The sequence below is a fragment of the Calliphora vicina genome, chromosome 3, assembly GCF_958450345.1.
Source record: "Calliphora vicina chromosome 3, idCalVici1.1, whole genome shotgun sequence".
Taxonomy (NCBI): domain Eukaryota; kingdom Metazoa; phylum Arthropoda; class Insecta; order Diptera; family Calliphoridae; genus Calliphora; species Calliphora vicina.
Window position 1 is genome coordinate 42970183 of NC_088782.1, and position 19255 is coordinate 42989437.

A 19255-nucleotide genomic window follows, 5' to 3' on the forward strand; every position below is an offset into this window, starting at 1 on the left:
ACTTTATTTCAATGTCATTCTCCAGTAAAAAGGAAAAGGATCAAATATTTTTCAAGTTTAAAACATAATTACATTTGCATTCAAGTCAAATTCAAACAAAATGTTCAAGTGCTTGAATTTTTATGGATTTGGTGCTTATGGCTAAGGATTGAATTAGTCGATGATTGAAGATGGAATTGTGTGTCACAAAGAACTGTAACTGAAACTGTATTTGTCTAGAATTGGTTGACACAGATAACTACGATTGAAAGTATAAATGGTCGATGATTGAACTACGATTGAAGATAGAATTGTCTGAAACAGTGAACTACTGATAAAGCCTGAATTAGTCGACGATTAAAACTAGAATTTATTGAAGCCAAAATTAGTTGATACACATAATTACGATTGACGTTAGAATTGATCCAATATTGAAGTAGGAATTTGTTGAAACAGAGAACTACGATTGCAGCTAGAATTAGTCGACAATTGAAGTTAGAATTCTTCGCACTAGGATTCTTCACTAAAAGGAGTTAAAAGTTCTCTAGAAGTGGAATATAACATCGTCCAAATGTCCGCGGTCGAAATTTCTAATCTTTCATGGCTTTGGCTTTGAGGGCCGCTGTGATTTGTGGCTTATTCGCATAGGCCTGTGACTTAAGAAATTCCCACTAGAAAAAGTCTTACAGGTCAAATCGAACGATATCGGTGACCAGTTCACATCACCTCCACGAAAGATGACCATGCCCTCGAATCGCTCATGCCCTCCAATTTGGCATGAGCTGTGTGGCACGTAGCGCCGTTGCGGGTTGGTGTTCATTAATCCAATTCAGGCCAAAAGATGTTAGTAAATGTCGACCTATATTGACGATGATGGCCTGGCCAAATAGTGACTTTTCCTGGATGCATTGGACGCTCTTGGATCTCATGTCCATTGATATCTTCCCAAATCCAACAATATTAATTGTTTCAACCAGAAATGAGCCTCATTCCAGAAGATGATTTTTTAATGTAAGTTAAGGTTAGTTTCCAACTGTTCCACAGTTGTCCATACCCATCCATGAAATTTGTCAAAACAAACTGAATAAATGACACGCAATTCGACCGATGTAGCTTCAAAAATATGACCGCTATGAACTGTCAAAGTTCGGAAGTCCTCATTGGAAGACCCTTTATAATATGGCTACATTTTTTCAGAAAATAAAACTTTTGATGAGTGCAAAATGCTGCCTAGAAGTGAATGGACTTGATATTTACACTAATTAAAACCCATAATGGTTTTTCCAATTCGTGTACAGAAAAAACTGATTCGTTGTGACAACCAAACTTGTTGTCAATCGTATGATTCAGTCTTCATGATTGAATCTGGATGTTCCAGTTTTGGATACAGAGAGAAACCAGTTTGCTTGTGGCAACCGGCCACTCGAGTTTGCTTTTTAAATTTGGTCACAATTCTGACTAATGTTACCGCTAAGATGCAGGAATTGAAAGTTTCGTATTATTCCGAAGATGGATATTTTCAGTTTTAACCCAAAAATACAATTTCAAATGGATTCTATAGTATACTAACAGCTATTTAGTCTCAATTAGCTTAAAAATTATTTTTGGATTACAAAAATGTCGATGTTTTCATCTTGTATGCTTAGCTTATTTCGTTTAATGTCTTTAAATTAAACTCCCAAACAAAAAAACTGTCACTTAAAAATGTCAAGAAACATTTCATAAATTATAATTGGATTTCTTTTGTATAAAGATTATTACGAAAATATATATGTACTCGTAATAACAATGTAAGTTGCTTAAAACAAACAAACATACATACACTTATTTATAAATATAATAAAGAACTTACTACTTAATATTAAGAAAACAAAAAAAAAAAAGAGAGAAAGAAGTAAAATAATTTAAATACCTTTTTGCTTTTATTATTTATATATTCTTTGTAATATTTTGAAATTGTTGTCAATAAAATACAGCTGGTGTTGTCGTATTGCTGGTAGTTAGTTGTTGCTGCTGCTATAGCTGCTTTTTTTTCTTTATAAATTTTATAATTAAACTGGAAATAGATGGGAGAGCAGAAGAAACGGAAAATGTTGTTAAAAAAACACTACTAATACTTTTCTTAAACAAATACAAAATTGTATGTTAATTTAAATTAAATAATTTAACACTTTACAAAAAGAGTACATAAACGAGAGTGTGTGTTTGGGTGTGTTGAAAATGTAGATCGATTTTAAAAATTTATTTTCAAATACAAAATAAATTTAGCACCTTTTGACATTCCCCCCCCCCCCTTAGAAGAAATAAAAAAAGTAAACATTATAATAACTAAATAAATAAACAATTTGTTAACAATATACTGCAATAAAAATTCAAATTTTCAAATCAAAATTTGTTTAACACTTAATAAATAATGACGAGCATGATAATGTAGACAGACGGTTGGTGGTTGGTTGGGTGCTGGGTTGGTTGGCGAGTGTGAATTTAAGTGATAAAGATAAAAAACTTATTAAAAACGGTAGAAATACAGGGAAATTTATATCAAGGGGAGAAGAATATAGGATATACACACGCATTAACAATAATTTTAATGACATTAATAAAAGAAAAATGTATATAGACACGCAAATTTAAGTCTATTTACAGACAAGAAGTTATATATGGGGGATTAAAATGACCCAAACATTTAGTTACCTTAAAGAGTGCCAGACAAACTACCTACCACAAGAATGATGGTACAAGTCAGACGAAAATGTTATTAAACTTGTTCAAAACGAATAATTTAAGTTAAAGACAGGACATTGATCTTCATAAATAGTAACAAACTGGAATTAAATGATACTTTTGAAAGGAAATAACCAAAGCATACAAGCTTTGTCCATACAAAACGCGTGCTTTTTAGAATTATAGAACATCCAATAGGGATAACAGTAAAACAAGCTGTCATACTAAGGAGTGAGATCGAAAAAACCTAAACACACGTTTTTCCTTAAAACTTTTAACCCAAGTATTATTTGATTTCTTTTTTGATCAAGTTACCTTTGGAAAATATGTCAGTTATTATGTTTAAAGTCAATTATGTTCATTTGTTGTCTGATTAAAATTAGTGGCGAAAAAAACTGCGTACTAAAATTATTAAATATTTTCAATGAAACCCAACTTGGTCCTACAAAAAGTTGGCAAAACAATCAAAGGTCTGTCGTCAAACTGTTTCCAATGTTATTAAAAAGTATCGGGAGAATTTGTCTGTTGATAGAAAACCTAGTACAGGTAGAAGAAATGGCCCACATGATGTTTCTAAAGCCAATAAATAGAAAGCATTTTCAAAAGAGCTCCCAACACATCCGCTAGGAAAGCAGCCAGGTTAACTCATTACTCGGACTATTTGGTACGAAAAGTTAAAGCCAATGCAGGTTTAAAAACATACAAGACTCAAGAAGTTCTTGACAGGAACGATGCTAAAAATTTAGAGGCCATACTCAGAGACGGAAATTGAAGTCAAATTTTATAAAAACAAGTAAAATAGCTATATTCGGCTGTGCCGAATCTTATATACCCTTCTCCAAATTATACTTCAAAATACAAATTTTAAATAATTTTAGGTGAACAAAATTTATTTATTTTTTTCAATTTTTGAAAAAAAAAATTTTCGAATTATTTTTTAAATTTAAATTTTTTTTTGGTAAAAAAAAAAAATTTGAGTTAAAAAATATTTTTTCCGATTTTGACCCATTGTAGGTCCAACGTACTATGGTCTTATATACGTCGTTGCAAAGGTCTTTGAAATATCTATCATTAGATATCCATATTGTCTATATTAATGACTTAGTAATCCAGATATACAGTTTCATTTAAAACCAGGAGCAATCATAAGGATTGGTGTGGGCCAGAAAATATAAAAAAGTGGCAAAATGTGTAGTGGACGGACGAAACGACCATTAATTTAATTAGTAGTGATGATAAGACATGGGTTAGACGTCCAAAAAATGGAAAAAACCAAAAACGTTTAAACATGGTTTGGGAAATATTATAATATGGGGATGCTTTTCTTGGTATTGCGTTGGTTCAATTTATTGGATTAAAGAAAATATGGATAAGCACTTGTATGTAAATATTTTGGAGAATGTTATAAAGCCACATGCAGAATGAGATATGCCCTTAAAATGGCTCTTCCAGCAAGATAATGACCCAAAGCACACGTCAGGTCTTGCCAAAAAATGGTTTTTATATAACAAAATTCATGTTATGGAATGGCCGTCTCAATAACCAGACTTAAATCCTATGGAAAATAGTAAAAGACAAACTCAGACCTGAAAAATTGAAAAACAAGGAAGAACTTTGGCAGAAAATTCAGGAAATATGGTATGCAATTTCCCGATCTACGTGCGAAAGTTTGTTAAATTCAATCCCCAAAAGATTTGATGCTGTTATTAGAAATAATTGATATGCAACAAAATATTAAGGAAACAACGAATTCTTATGATGATTTTTTATTTTTAATCATTTTAAGACTGATTGATTGATTCTATTTGAATGTCGCATATTTTATTTAGTCTTTTAGATTTGACATCGTTTTTAACATAAGAATGTGTTATTATTTTATTTTGTTTTTTTCTATTTATTGTTTACGTTATGAGCATTAATATATAATGAACAAATTTTAAATTTTGAAACGAAATTTTGTAGTTTTACCGCTTTAATCGAATTCATATGTAGTGATTCTATTGTATTGTCCGTCACTGTAGGTCAAAAATCGAGGTTGTCCTGGTTTTTTCCTCACATCTCAGCCATTTGTGGACTGATTATGCTGATTTTAAATAGGAAACTTCTCGAAAACATGCCTGACAGAATTATTTAAGATTTCGATCCCGAAGATATCAGGTGTCTTCAGAAAATTTATTTCAACAGACTAACGGACAGACAGACGGACATGGCTTAATCGACTCCGCTATCTATAAGGATCCAGAATATATATATACTTTATAGGGTCGGAAAATCATATTGTGGAAATTACAAACGGAATGACAAACTTATATATACCCTTCTCACGAAGGTGAAGGGTATTAAAAAATATACCTGCTGCATAATGGATGACGAAACGTATGTTCTGAAAAGTTGTTCGCAGCTTCCGGGTCAATATTTGTATGTTGCTGATGCTTGAGAGAGGGAGGCTTTCATTCATAAGACTTCTTAATGTGTTTACTTGTTTTTGGCCGAATTTGGCATGTTGTCACTATGGTAAGCAAGGTCTTGAGTGGTACAAGAACAATAATGTGGTATTTGTACCAAAAGAGGCAAATCCTCCAAATTGTCTGAAGCTAAGGCCAGTGGAAAGATATTGGGCTATTGTTAAAAGAGAATTGAAGAGTACAAAAAAGGTGTCCAAAAGTTTAGTGGTTTCTTTTTTATTAACATTTATGTATGTTAAGATTTTTTTCGATCTCACTCCTTAATTAAGTATGTTTGACTGTTTTTCTCAGAAAAACGTTTACGGATCGTGGTAATTTATTTCCAAATCGAGTACCGTGCGTACAGAATAGGCTATGACCGAGGTAGACGTAAGTGTGACAGAGAATTCGAATTTATCGATCCGACGCTGTTCTCAGCAATTCGAACGCTGTCCGTCCACTACATGGAAAATGTTGAGGAAAGATCTTGCTTGGCCTACATCCATATAAGATCCAACTGCTGCAAGAATTAAAACCAGCTGACCAGAAACTGCGTGTTGTTTTCGGTGAATGGACTGAGAATCAACTGGAAGTTGAACCAGATTTTTATCGTCAAATCATCTTCATCGATGAGGATCATTTCTGGTATGTAAACAAGTAGAATTGTAGTTTTTAGAGAGAGCACAATGCTCATGAGACTCTTGAGACTCCATTACATCCCATAAAATTCTCATTTGTTTTCAAATCCAAAACCGGTGTCAACATTACCGTGAATGGCGAACTCTACAGGCAAATGATTCATGAGTTTTTTTATTTCTCATGTCATTGCTAATCATATGGAGTAGAAATGGTTCCAACAAGAAGGCACAACATGACACCAGAACAACGTTTACGATTCATGGACATTTATTTCCGAAAATCGTGCTCTTTTCGCCAAACTTATAGAGCACTTCGGCAAGTTTATGGTGAACATAATCGTCCATCTGAGCAGCTAATACGCAATGCTATGCATCGATTCATAACCACATTTACTCTTTTAGAGAATATTTATCTAAATCGAGCCCTTACCGTGCGTACAGAAGAAGACCACTGTTCTCAGCAACTTGAGGAAAGATCTTGGCCTACATCCATATAAGATCCAACAGCTGCAAGCATTAAATCCAACTGACCCTAAACTGCGCCGTGTTTTCGGTGAATGCACTGAGTATCGCTGGAAATTGAGCCAGATTTTTATGGCAAAATCATCTTCATCGATGAGGCTCATCTCTGGTATGTAAACCGGCAGAATTGTCGTTTTTAGATAGAGCACAATCCTGATGAGACTCTTGACCCATTACATCTCGAAAAAATCACTGTTTGATGATGTTTACATGCCAAAAGTTTCATAGGCCCATTTGTTTTTAAATCAGAAACCGGTCCCAACATTACCGTGAATGGCGAACGCTACAGGCAAATGATTCATGAGTTTTTTTATTCCTCATGTCATTGCAAATAATTTGAAAGAGAAATAGTTCCAACCATGATACAATAATTGTAGAAGGTAGAATCACTAGGGAGAGTTTTCAATATTTACTCCTATAACGTCAAAGTTTGATTTTGATTTTTTTCATATCTTCTTTTGTTTGACGTTACAAGAACTGTATAATTGAGAATTTATTTTCTACTGAGTCTACCTTATATTATTGTGTCATGGGTTCCAACAAGACGGCTCAACATGCCATACTGCGCGTGAAACCATCACTTTGTTAAGCCAAACGTTTGGTAACCGAATTATCTCCAGAAACGGACCTGAGAATTGACGCCATTGGACTGCTTTTTGTGGGGGTATGTCAAATCTCTGGTAGTATGCTGATAAACCAGTTTAGAAGCCAACATTCGACATACTATTGAAGAAAAAAGACCGGGTATGCTTGAAAAAGGGTTAACGAAAGGGTTAACTGTCATACTGCTCTCTGTTTTTGGTACATTTAAGATCTGTATTCTCTGGCATATCATCATGAATAGATTGACGCTTGAACAACGCTATCAAATTTACTTTGAAAATCAGTCATCGATTCGCGCAATTTATAGACGACTGTTTTATCGCAAAACTGTGTTCTGCGATGAGGCTAATTTGATGCTTAACGGGTTTGTTAATAAACAAAATTGCCTCATAATCCATAACAGACCCTACAGATTCTATTACATCCAGAAAAATCTACAGTTTGCTGCGGTTTACACGCTGGTGTCATCATCGGACCTTATTTCTTCAAAAATTAAGCCAGAGCTTGGGTTACGGTCAATGGAGATCGTTACCGCACCATGATCTATGATGTTTAGTTTGAAAATATAGATTACATGGAACAGGTTGCCCTGATAGACTAGACTATAGTGTGGCTATCAATCTGAGTGTTGCGGTTTCTATTCCCGTCTCTAGCTGTATCTGCAGACAGACAAAAAGCTTCGCAGTTTGTGTTTGTTTAAAAAAAAAATGTGGTTGCATCCGGCTACCGCAACCATTTATTGAAATCCAAATTTGGCGATAACTTGATTTCGAGTAATTGACCTGTCAACTGGTCTCCAAGATCGTGTGATTTGACACATCTCGTTTATTTCCTGTGGGTCCACATGAAGTCATTGGTTTATGCTGATAAACCAGCAACAATTGACGACATGGAGGCCAATATTGTCCGTGTTATTCGTGACATACGGCCGATAATGCTCGAAAAATTGGATCAGAACTGGACGTCCAGATTGGCCCTCGTCAAAAACAGCCGTGATGGCCATATTCCCGAAAACATTTTCAAATGTTAATGCCATGTATTAACCTTTCGAATAAAATGAAATTTTTTAATTAAAATTATATTTTTGTTATTTTTTGCAATTTTCCATAAATAGAAACAAACTGGAATTAAGTTATGCATTCGGAAGGAAGTAACCTAAGCATACTACCTTAAATTAAGCTTTAACTGACAAAAAACCAACTCATATTTGTAAAACTGATGATAGTTTGATAAGAGACACAATTTTCGTCCTTGTAATTTTTTACCCAAGTTCCTTTTTCTACACTTACTCCTCTGTACCACTAGGGGTAGGTATAGGGGTAGGTTCTAGTGAAAAATTATTAAAATATAAAAATAAAAATTGTAAACAGGGCATTAAAAGATTGTGTGATTTAGATTTTGTTTCTTCGAAATATTTATGTATAAAAATCATGTTGTTTTGTTACAAAGGACTTTTTTTACAAATGATTAAAAATCACGCACATGCTTTTATTGTTGGCGTTGTGTAATATTGTAACATGGTATGGCCAATTTAATATGGCAATAAAATATAATTTCATTATGGTCGCACACACTCGTTTTCTATTTAAATATAATAAAAATAAATAAAAAAAAAATTATTTAAAGGGTTGAAATAAAATAAACTGTAATTCAGTTTCCCAAACTAAATTAAACAGCAACAGATTACGAGCCAAATAGTTAAAAAAGGGGAGTCATGTTTAAAAGAACCGATTAAGGTGACATCTGAAATGGTCGGCAACTGTAACGCGATCAAATTTAGATCCCTTTAAGTCATAATTTACAGCTATATGGCAGTCACGTTTGTTAACAAAAGATCAAACATGTGAGGTTTATAATAAAAGCACAAAAAAGTGCTCGAAAAACAGAGGCAAACAAGAAATGCATGCGTCAGCTAGAAAGGAATGTACACATTTTTTTTTTGTAGATTATCTCGAAAAGGGCTACTAAACAATAAAAGTATTTATAATAAAATATAGAACAAAATAAAAAAAGACCCCACCACAATGTTGATCATATAAGTGACAACTCGTAACTGAATAAATTTTAACTTAAGATAAAGATGCCAAATGACATCAGTATGACAGATATGAAATCTGACTGATTTAGCTTACATTAAAGTTTAGTTCGCAGTTAAGAGGTGTCAAAATATAATCAATGACATGATCAAACAAGTAAGAGAGCTATATTCGGCTTTGCCGAATCTTATTCCTTTCACCAAATTATAGTTCAAAATATAAATTTTAAATATTTTTAGGTAAACAAAATTGATTTTTTTTTTCAAAATTGTTTTTTTATTTTTTTTTAAATTTTAAAAAATTTTTTTTGGTTAACATTTTTTTTTGGTAAAAAAAAATACGTGTTAAAAAAAAATTAAATTTTTTTTTTAAAATTTTAACTTTTTTTTTTTTGGTTTTTAACTTTTTTTTATAAAAAAAAATTGAGTTAAAAAATATTTTTTCCGATTTTGACCCATCGTAGGTCCAACGTACGATGGTCTTATATACGTCGTTGCAAAGGTCTTTGAAATATCTATCATTAGATATCCATATTGTCTATATTAATGACTTAGTAATCCAGATATAGGTCAAAAATCGAGGTTGTCCTGGTTTTTTCAACAGACAGACAGACGGACATGGCTTAATCGACTCCGCTATCTATAAGAATCCAGAATATACAGTGACGGACATTACAATAGAATCACTACCAATATTTCATTTAAAACCAGGAGCAATCATAAGGATTGGTGTGGGCCAGAAAATATAAAAAAGTGGCAAAATGTGTTGTGGACGGACGAAACGACCATTAATTTAATTGGTAGTGATGATAAGACATGGGTTAGACGTCCAAAAAATGGCAAAAACTAAAAACGTTTAAACATGGTTGGGGAAATATTATTATATGGGGATGCTTTTCTTGGTATTGCGTTGGTCCAATTTATTGGATTAAAGAAAATATGGATAAGCACTTGTATGTAAATATTTTGGAGAATGTTATAAAGCCACATGCAGAATGGAATATGCCCTTAAAATGGCTCTTCCAGCAAGATAATGACCCAAAGCACACGTCAGGTCTGCTTTCATGTTATGGAATGGCCGTCTCAATAACCAGACTTAAATCCTATGGAAAATAGTAAAAGACAAACTCGGACCTGAAAAATTTAAAAACAAGGAAGAACTTTGGCAGAAAATTCAGGAAATATGGTATGAAATTTCCCGATCTACATGCGAAAGTTTGTTAAATTCAATCCCCAAAAGATTTGATGCTGTTATTAGAAATAATTGATATGCAACAAAATATTAAGAAAACAACGAATTCTTATGATGATTTTTTATTTTTAATCATTTTAAGACTGATTGATTCTATTTGAATGTCGCATATTTTATTTAGTCTTTTAGATTTGACATCGTTTTTAACATAAGAATGTGTTATATTTTTATTTTGTTTTTTTCTATTCATTGCTTACGTTATGAGCATTAATATATAATGAACAAATTTTAAATTTTGAAATCAAATTTTGTGGTTTTACCGCTTTAATCGAATTCATATGTAGTGATTCTATTGTATTGTCTGTCACTGTAAGTGACGACAACTCGTAACTGGAATAAATTATAACTTGAGATAAAGATGCCAAATGACATCAGTATGACAGAGATGAAATCTGACAGATTTAGCTTACATTAAAGTTTAGTTCGCAGTTAAGAGGTGTCAAAATATAATCAACAACATGATCAACAAAATATATAGTTTCTTTCCTCCATGAAAAACCTACCCTTTACTGTACTTTCTAAATATTCTACACTGGAAAAAATCTAAGTATACAAAATAAAAAGTTGAAAGAACATTGGAAACTAACGTTCAGAAACTAAATTATGGTTAGAAATTGGAAATTAGAACCGAAAAGTTGCAAGAGAAATATCATTCGATAAACATTAATTGTCAAAAATAAACTAGCGTTTGTGCCTTTCGTTTTTCCAAAAAAATTAAGCTATTGACCCCTATTGCGAATCAATCACCCCTATCGGCAATAACATGTGAAATTTTGTTCCCATGAAATATTCATTTCCCTCGAAGGGAAAATTGCTATCGAGAGTTCAATCGTGATTGTCATGATAGACGGACGTATAGCGGAAAAAAATATTTTGCAAGTTTTCAATATGATTTATATTTTACGTTTTGTTGTAATACTTACAATTTATTAAATATTGTTACAATTACAACATTAAATCTCAAGAGATAGAGACTCTTTACACCAAAATAAAATACAAAAAAATAAATTAAAAAAATGAGTGAACACAATATTCCAAACTCAGAAGAAAATAATGACAAAAAAAATACAATAACTTCATCTAGTAAAAATAATAATGATCATTCCACGAATGAAAGAAAAAGAAAAAGTGAAACACAAATCAACACAATGAGTAAACAACTTAAAAATAATTACTATGCTCTTTTGGACAATGATAAACATTGCAATAAAGAATATTTATGTAAATTTGAAAAACATGTTAATGAGCATGGTACATCAACATCTCAAAATGCTTCGTATGCAAAGAAAAATATAAATAACGAAAATGAAGTACAAAATCAAAACAAAAATAGAAAAATCCCACCAATTAATATATTTAATATTGAACCTAATGAACTGATAGAGTTTATTAAAAAAGGTTTAGAAATTGATCACTTTAAGATCAAAGAACGAAATAACAAAAAAACATCGTTATTTATGTCATCTATGGATGATTATATTCGTGTTAAAGCCTATCTTGAAAAAACCAAAACCGAATTTTTTACATATACTCCCAAAAGTTTAAAAACAAAAACTTTTCTTCTAAAAGGCCTTAGCGCTAACTTAGACAAGGATGAAATCTGCAGGGAACTCTGTAAATATAACAATGATCGTCTGAAAATTTTAAAAGTCAACCAATTTAAAACTAAAAAGTCTATTACAAATGGACAAGATCTTCCTATATATTTGGTTCAAATTAGTGGTGAAAGCAATTATAATGAACTTAGATCAATAAAGGGCCTTTTTCATCGCTGTATACGATGGGAACCTCTTAGAAAATTGGAAATTCCTCAATGTAGGAAATGCCAAAGTTTTTTTCACAGCGCTTCCAACTGTTTTTTAAAACCTAGGTGTGTAAAATGTGAGAAAATGCATAATATCGGAGAATGTGAACAACAAAAAGTATCTGATAATGAAAGAGATAAGCTATTTTGCGTACTGTGTCGTAAATATGGACACCCTGCATCATATCGCGGTTGTGAAAAATATAAAGAAATGCAACAAAGACTCCGAGCCAAAAAACAAAGTTTATCAGAAAAAAGATCATCAAACAAAACTCTAAATGTACAATCATCTATGAGCTTTGCAAACGTTTTGAAGAACAACATACAAACAACAAACAGTCCTAACCCAATTAATCAAATGTTGGAACAATTAAACAATACCATGCAGAATTTATCTAACCAACTACTAAATTTACACAAACAGCTTCAACTACAAACAAGTAGAATAGATACTATATTTTCTATGTTAGATTAAAATGGATGAATCAACTGCGAAAAGTCTTAAAATAATCGAAATTAATGTAAACTCTATAATAAAACTTAATAGAAGATACGATTTATTAAATTTTATAAATTTACACGATCCAGATATAGTTCTGCTAAATGAAACAAAACTAAATACGAAACACAATCTTTACTTTGAAAAATATGATATAGTACGAAAAGATAGACAGAACTCCACAAGAGGTGGTGGTACTGCAATATTAATAAGAAAAAATATTAAATTCAAAAATTGCACAAATATTTTCAGCAATTCACTTAAATGTTTAGAAGCTTGCATAATTAAAATACCATTACTGTCAAATAAAACCCTATACATTATATCATCATATTACCCTTCCGGTAATAACAGCAATTTTTTAATCCCAGATTTAAACACCATTTTCAAATCATTAAATTTACAAAATTCGGATATATTTTATATAATGTCAGGTGATTTAAATTGTAAACATTCCGATTGGGGTAACTCTACTAATAACCCTAAGGGTAATAAATTAAAAGAATGGTTAGAAAATAACGAGATCAATTTTAAATGTAGCCTTTATGCATCCACTACCCCCTCTTATCCTAGATGCGATTCGTATTTAGATTTGTGTTTAGCAGACACTCGTCTATCTATTCTTAGGTCTAATAATACTGTTAACTCTCTAAAATCGTTAGATTATGATAGTGATCACAATGCGTTATTAATTGTACTCCTAAATGATACAAATGATAATACTTTTTCTTTTTTTGTAAAATGTCCCAATTCTAAATTTAATTATAAAAAAACCAATTGGAATAAATTCAAAAAGAATATAAGAAATGTATATAAAGACACTGATCCCATTCCTAATAATAAAAATCTTTCTAACTCTGAAATTGATTATTACTTAAGTAAATTAAATGATGTCATTATAGACTCTACTAATAAAATAGTTCCGAAATTTAGAAGTAATGATATTATGAACAAAATTGTAAATCCAATTATAAAAAAACTACAAATAGAAAAAAGTAAAATTTTAACTATAATAAAAAAACATAACAGATTTGAAATTATATGTACTCTCCAAGAAATTAATTTTTACAAATCTAAATTGAAACTAATCAAGAAACTGATTATTGATAATTTTAGATTATCTGTTAATAAATACTATAAAGATATACTAATTAATTTTGATAAGAAAAATTCATCTCGTATGTTTAACGATGTCAAAAGACTATTTAAACCTAAGCAGTCACTGGATATAGATATGATAGAAATCAGTCAAGAGGAAGAAAACTTATTAAGTTATGTTGGTATAAATCCTCTCAATGCGGAGAGAGATAACGAGAATTTCATAATAAGAGATCATCAACAAATTTTAGACGTAATAGGAGCTTCATTTGAAAAAACCCATTCCTTTAAAGAGATTGACTATAATAACATACTACATGTAGATGTTGACAATTGTTTCACCAGATTTTTACAAGAAAAATCTGTTTACGAATACAATCAATCATCTTATACAAATTTTAATACAGAAAAAAGGGCAAACCAGTTAAGTGATTTACAATCTGAGGATTTTTTTATTACAAAAGAAAGAATATTTTATATTTTTAAAAATTTGAGAAACAAATTATCGGCAGGTATTGATACTATTCCTAATATAATATTAAAGAATATCCCAGAAGAATTGATCCTTGAATATTGCACATTATTTAATAATATGCTTAACAACTCATATTTCCCTCGAGCATGGAAATTAGCGAAAGTTGTAATATTGCCCAAAAAAGATAAAAACATCAACAAGCCAAAAAATTTTAGAGCTATAAGTTTGTTACCAAACATCAGTAAAATTTTTGAAATCTGTGTAAATTCTAATATTATTAATTTTTGCCAGAAAAATAATTTAACGAATGATAACCAATTCGGGTTTAAATATAAACACTCTACAATACATGGAATTCACCTACTAATTTCCAATATCAATTGGAATTTAAATAAATCTCTTTGTACAGGCGCATGCCTTGTTGACTTTGAAAAAGCTTTTGATAACATCTGGATTCCTGGTCTTGTATACAAACTTTTGAAATACAAATTCCCATTTCAATTTGTTATTCTAATTCACAACATGCTTTCTAATAAATCGTTTGTGGTTTGCAATGGGAACGAAATCAGTCAAAGAAAGTTCAATATTGTTAATGGACTACAACAGGGGACAGTTAATTCACCTATACTTTTTAACATATTTATTCATGACCTTTTACATAGCATGAATAATATTATTGGTTTCGCAGATGATATTATAATATATCACGCTGATAACAAAATTGACAAAATAAATGAAAATTTACAAAAATATTTCAATATTATCGAAAAATATGCTAATGATTGGAAAATGAAAATTAATATAAGTAAATGTGAAACTATATTATTCCGTCCTCCCGTAGGAAAGTGCAACAACAATATAAGAAATAACTGGAAATCCTTTGGCATAAAATCCAGTGATAATATATATATCCCTAATAAAAAAACGGTCAAATATCTAGGAATCAATTTAGACAAATTTCTTTACTTTAATGATCATATTAACTTACAAATTTTAAAAGCTAGAAAAGCCTTCTTCACATATAAACAACTTTTCTTCTCCAAACACGTTAAACCTCAGATTAAGCTTCTCCTTTATCAAAGCTTAATAAGGCCTATTTTAACCTATGCTTGCCAAATTTGGTTCAATGTTTCTCCTTCTTATATGGAGAAACTACGTAAATTTGAAAGAAAATGTCTAAGAGCATGCACCTCACTATACAAAGCTCCAAATAGTAATTACACAAAATACATAAGCAACCAAAAACTTTACAACGCAGCCAAAATCAGTCGAATTGATAATTTCATCATACACCTAATCAGAAATCACGTTAGAGAAAGTTCTATATGTTATGAAAACAACTTAATAATGGCTCCCTATTATGTAAATGATGAATACATATCTAAAACGTTACAAAATGGCTATGTACCACCTGAAGCATTTGTGCATCTAGATAAAAACGGCTATATACAAGACGAAACGGGCGCCCCAATATTTTTTCATATTAATAGAAGGGCCAATGTTAAAGCTGTCACTAGCAACCAACTTACAATTGAAAACAAAAGATTCGATTGTAGTTTTTTTGGTGGGGATAGAAATATCCTTCCAAATTTGAAAATTAATAAATACTGGTGGCTTAGTTAAGTACCGGAAATTCTTTTTCTTTTTATATCCTCTTGACTCTTTTCTTGTTATTATACTAATGTAAAGTTTTTCTAAAAATTTTTCTTTACGATGTAATAAATTGTTATTAATACAAAAAATACCTTGTATATATTTTGTACAAAAAATTATAATTAGATTTAAAAAATGTATTTATTGTATATTTTATACATATATGTAATATACTAGAGAACTCGTTTAAGGGACAGTGTATATTAATGTTACTTAAAAAATTCTGGTTTGTTTATTCCCAATGTAAAAATAATAAAAAATTTTATTAAAATAAACGATAATAAAAAAAAAAAAAAATAAAAAAAAAAAAAAAAAAAAAATTGCTATCGGCAATATCACGATGAACATTACATTCACAATAGTTGATTTTGTTCGTAACAGCTGTTTATTGTTTACAAAATTCCATCTAAAAATTTCACAACAAGGGGAATTTTTTCACGTGAACAAAGTTGATGAACGAAAAAAGGGAAACGGGAAAATATTTCATGTGAAATATTGATTCGCGATAGGGGTGAATATTTCCCTTTTCCCATTTTTCGTTCATGAAAAAATTCCCCAATATTGTAAATTTTTAGATGCAATTTTGTAAACAATAAACAACTGTTACGAACAAAATCAACTATTGTGAATGAAAAGTTCATTAAAATATCACGATAGCAATTTTCCCTTCGAGGAAAATGGATATTTCATGGGAACATAAATTTCACATGTTTTGCCGATAGGGGTGTTTTTAAATGGGTTTCGGATCAATATTAAAACGGAATCTCTGCTACAAACCTATTTGCTTAAGAATATTAAGGTCAGCATCAGCGTAAACCGAGAATGTGGGTAGGGTTACAAACGAAATATACTAAGCATACGTAAGGATTTAAACAATAAATGTCAAAAACCATATCGTGTTGGCCGGCCTTTGTGATTCAATATAATTTAATCTGATTTTAAACGATTTTTGGAGCAATATTATAAGTAAATCCTTAGCTCAAATTCATTTGATCAGCTTAAACCGAGAATGAGAGTTTTCAATTTGTTGATAAAGTGAGCAGCGACAAAAAACACCTGTATGAATATAAACAAGTAAGAGAGCTATATTCGGCTTTGCCGAATCTTATATACCCTTCACTAATACATACTTCAAAATAAAAATTTTAAAGATTTTTAGGTGAACAAAATTTATTTATTTTTTTCAATTTTTGGAAAAAATAAATTTCGAATTATTTTTTAAATTTAAATTTTTGTTTTTGTTTTTTATATTTTTTCCGATTTTGACCCATTGTAGGTCCAACGTACTATGGTCTTATATACGTCGTTGCAAAGGTCTTTGAAATATCTATCATTAGATATCCATATTGTCTATATTAATGACTTAGTAATCCAGATATAGGTAAAAAATAGGTCAAAAATCGAGGTTGTCCTGGTTTTATCCTCATATCTCAGCCATTTGTTGACCGATTTAGCTGATTTTAAATAGGAAACTTCTCGAAAGCATGTCTGACAGAATTATTGAAGATTTGAATCCCGAAGATATCTGGGGTCCTCAGAAAAATGATTTCAACAGACAGACAGACAGACAGACAGACAGACAGACAGACAGACAGACAGACAGACAGACAGACAGACAGACAGACAGACAGACAGACAGACAGACAGACAGACAGACAGACAGACGGACATGGCTTAATCGATCTACAAACTTTGTCCAAACAAGGAGTTACAAATATTCATTAACTGGCACGTTTGTAATAACGATATTGATTTCGTTCCATTCATAGACTTCGAAGTTGCGAAGTTGTAGTCCTTCGTGAATCTTCTAATATCTAATAGGACATAAACCTTCCTTCTTTATGGTCCTTTCCTCCCAGTTTAGCATGAATCTTGCAGTTCCGGATTGCAAGGAATTGAATTAAATTTTTGGTAGGTCGAATGGGGAAACATGTTCAAAAAAATCAAAGAACGTAATTGTTTCCTTACTTAAGCATTAAACTGATTTTTAAATATTCAACTCAGTTAACAACTGAGGCAGTTTCGAATTAATTACTCAAATTCTCACTTAGTTATCAAACATTATAGTGAAAACAACAAAGTTTGATATTCAGGAACGCTTTCGAAAGCTTATGGTGAATTGTGTTCCATCGGTTTCAACGTACGAGAGATGGTTTGTGCGGTTCAGAATTAGTAATATTGACACGGAAGACAAAGATCGCCCAGGCCAGCCAAAAAAGATTGAAGACCAAGAATTTGAGGCATTACTCCATGAAAATTGTTGTAAAACTCAACAAGAGCTTGCAAAATCATTGGGAGCTACTCAATCAGCAATTTCAAAACGTTTGCGAACAGAAGGATTCATCCAAAATTGAGTATCATACGAATTGAAGCCGAAAGACGATTTTGCATGACCGAAACGATGTTTGAAACATTTTTACACCGAATCATTACATGCGATGAAAAATGGATCCTTTACGATAACCAGAAGTGTAGGAGATCGTTTGTGAAACCCGGCCAATCAGCCGAATCGATACCAAGGTCAAATATCCAGGGCGCAAAGGTAAAGCTCTGTATGAGCTGCTGAAATCCGACCAGACCAACACAGGTAAGCTGTTGCCTGCTTTACAGTCCAGAACGTGCCCCATCCGAGTACTATTTTTTTCGATCGATGCAGAACGCTCTCTCTCTGGGATACGCTCCACTTTGGGACCGAGTATCCTATATTGGCTTGATTCGTTCTTGGATGAGCAGTTCATTTGGCTCGGAATCCATATGTTCGCAGAAAGATGGGAAAAGGTCATAGCTAAGAAAGGGCAATACTTTGCTCTGTATTTGGTGGGAGTAAAAGTGTCCTATCTATTATGAGCTGCGGAAATCTGACCAGACCAACACAGGAAAGCTGTTGACTCATCCGCTTTATAGTCCACACCATGTCCCGTCCGAGTAGTATTTATTTCGATCGATGCAGAACTCTCTCTATATTTCTGGAATACGCTTTACTTTGGGACAGAGCAGTTCTTTTGGCTCGAAATCCATATGTTGCCAGAAAGAAGGGAAAAGGTCATAGCAATTCCCAATACTTTGAATGAATTTTTATTATACAAATGTTACAAAATAAAAGCTAAACATTTTAAAAAATCCCGCATTTTTAAGTCATACACCCAATAGTAAAGAATATAAAATTTAAGTTAAATATCAAATTTTCCATGGCCCATTTTGGATTCTAAAATTCGTCAAAAATCGAATAAATCCTAAAATTTGCCAACAATGATCTAGATTCTTACAACCAATATTAGCTCAGCCATTGCTGAGATAGAGCCAGAAATCTTGTCAAATCTTGTTGGATTTAAAAAAGTTGAAAGTTTGTTCTTTCTAATAAAGCCATAGTCTAAGAATAGAAATTGAGTTTTTTAAAATTATACTACATTTATACAATTTCCTATGACTAAACTACTTTTTTTGCATGTTGTTTTGTATGTATGCTTAGGTTTTTTCGTTTGTGTAAAATTCTAAAGTTATTTGCGAAATAGTTGAGTGTTTGCATATG

General features: G+C 31.5%; 1 protein-coding gene across 4 annotated transcripts in view; it reads right to left on the bottom strand.

Moving 5' to 3' along the window:
• Positions 1-19255, bottom strand: part of bol (boule) — a 203920-nt gene that overhangs the window by 125712 nt on the left and 58953 nt on the right. For all 4 annotated transcript variants that reach the window (XM_065504147.1, XM_065504144.1, XM_065504145.1 and 1 more), the window contains exon 2: positions 1892-2035. The gene's annotated coding sequence lies outside the window, so the exon portion shown is untranslated. The remainder of the gene's footprint in view (positions 1-1891; positions 2036-19255) is intronic.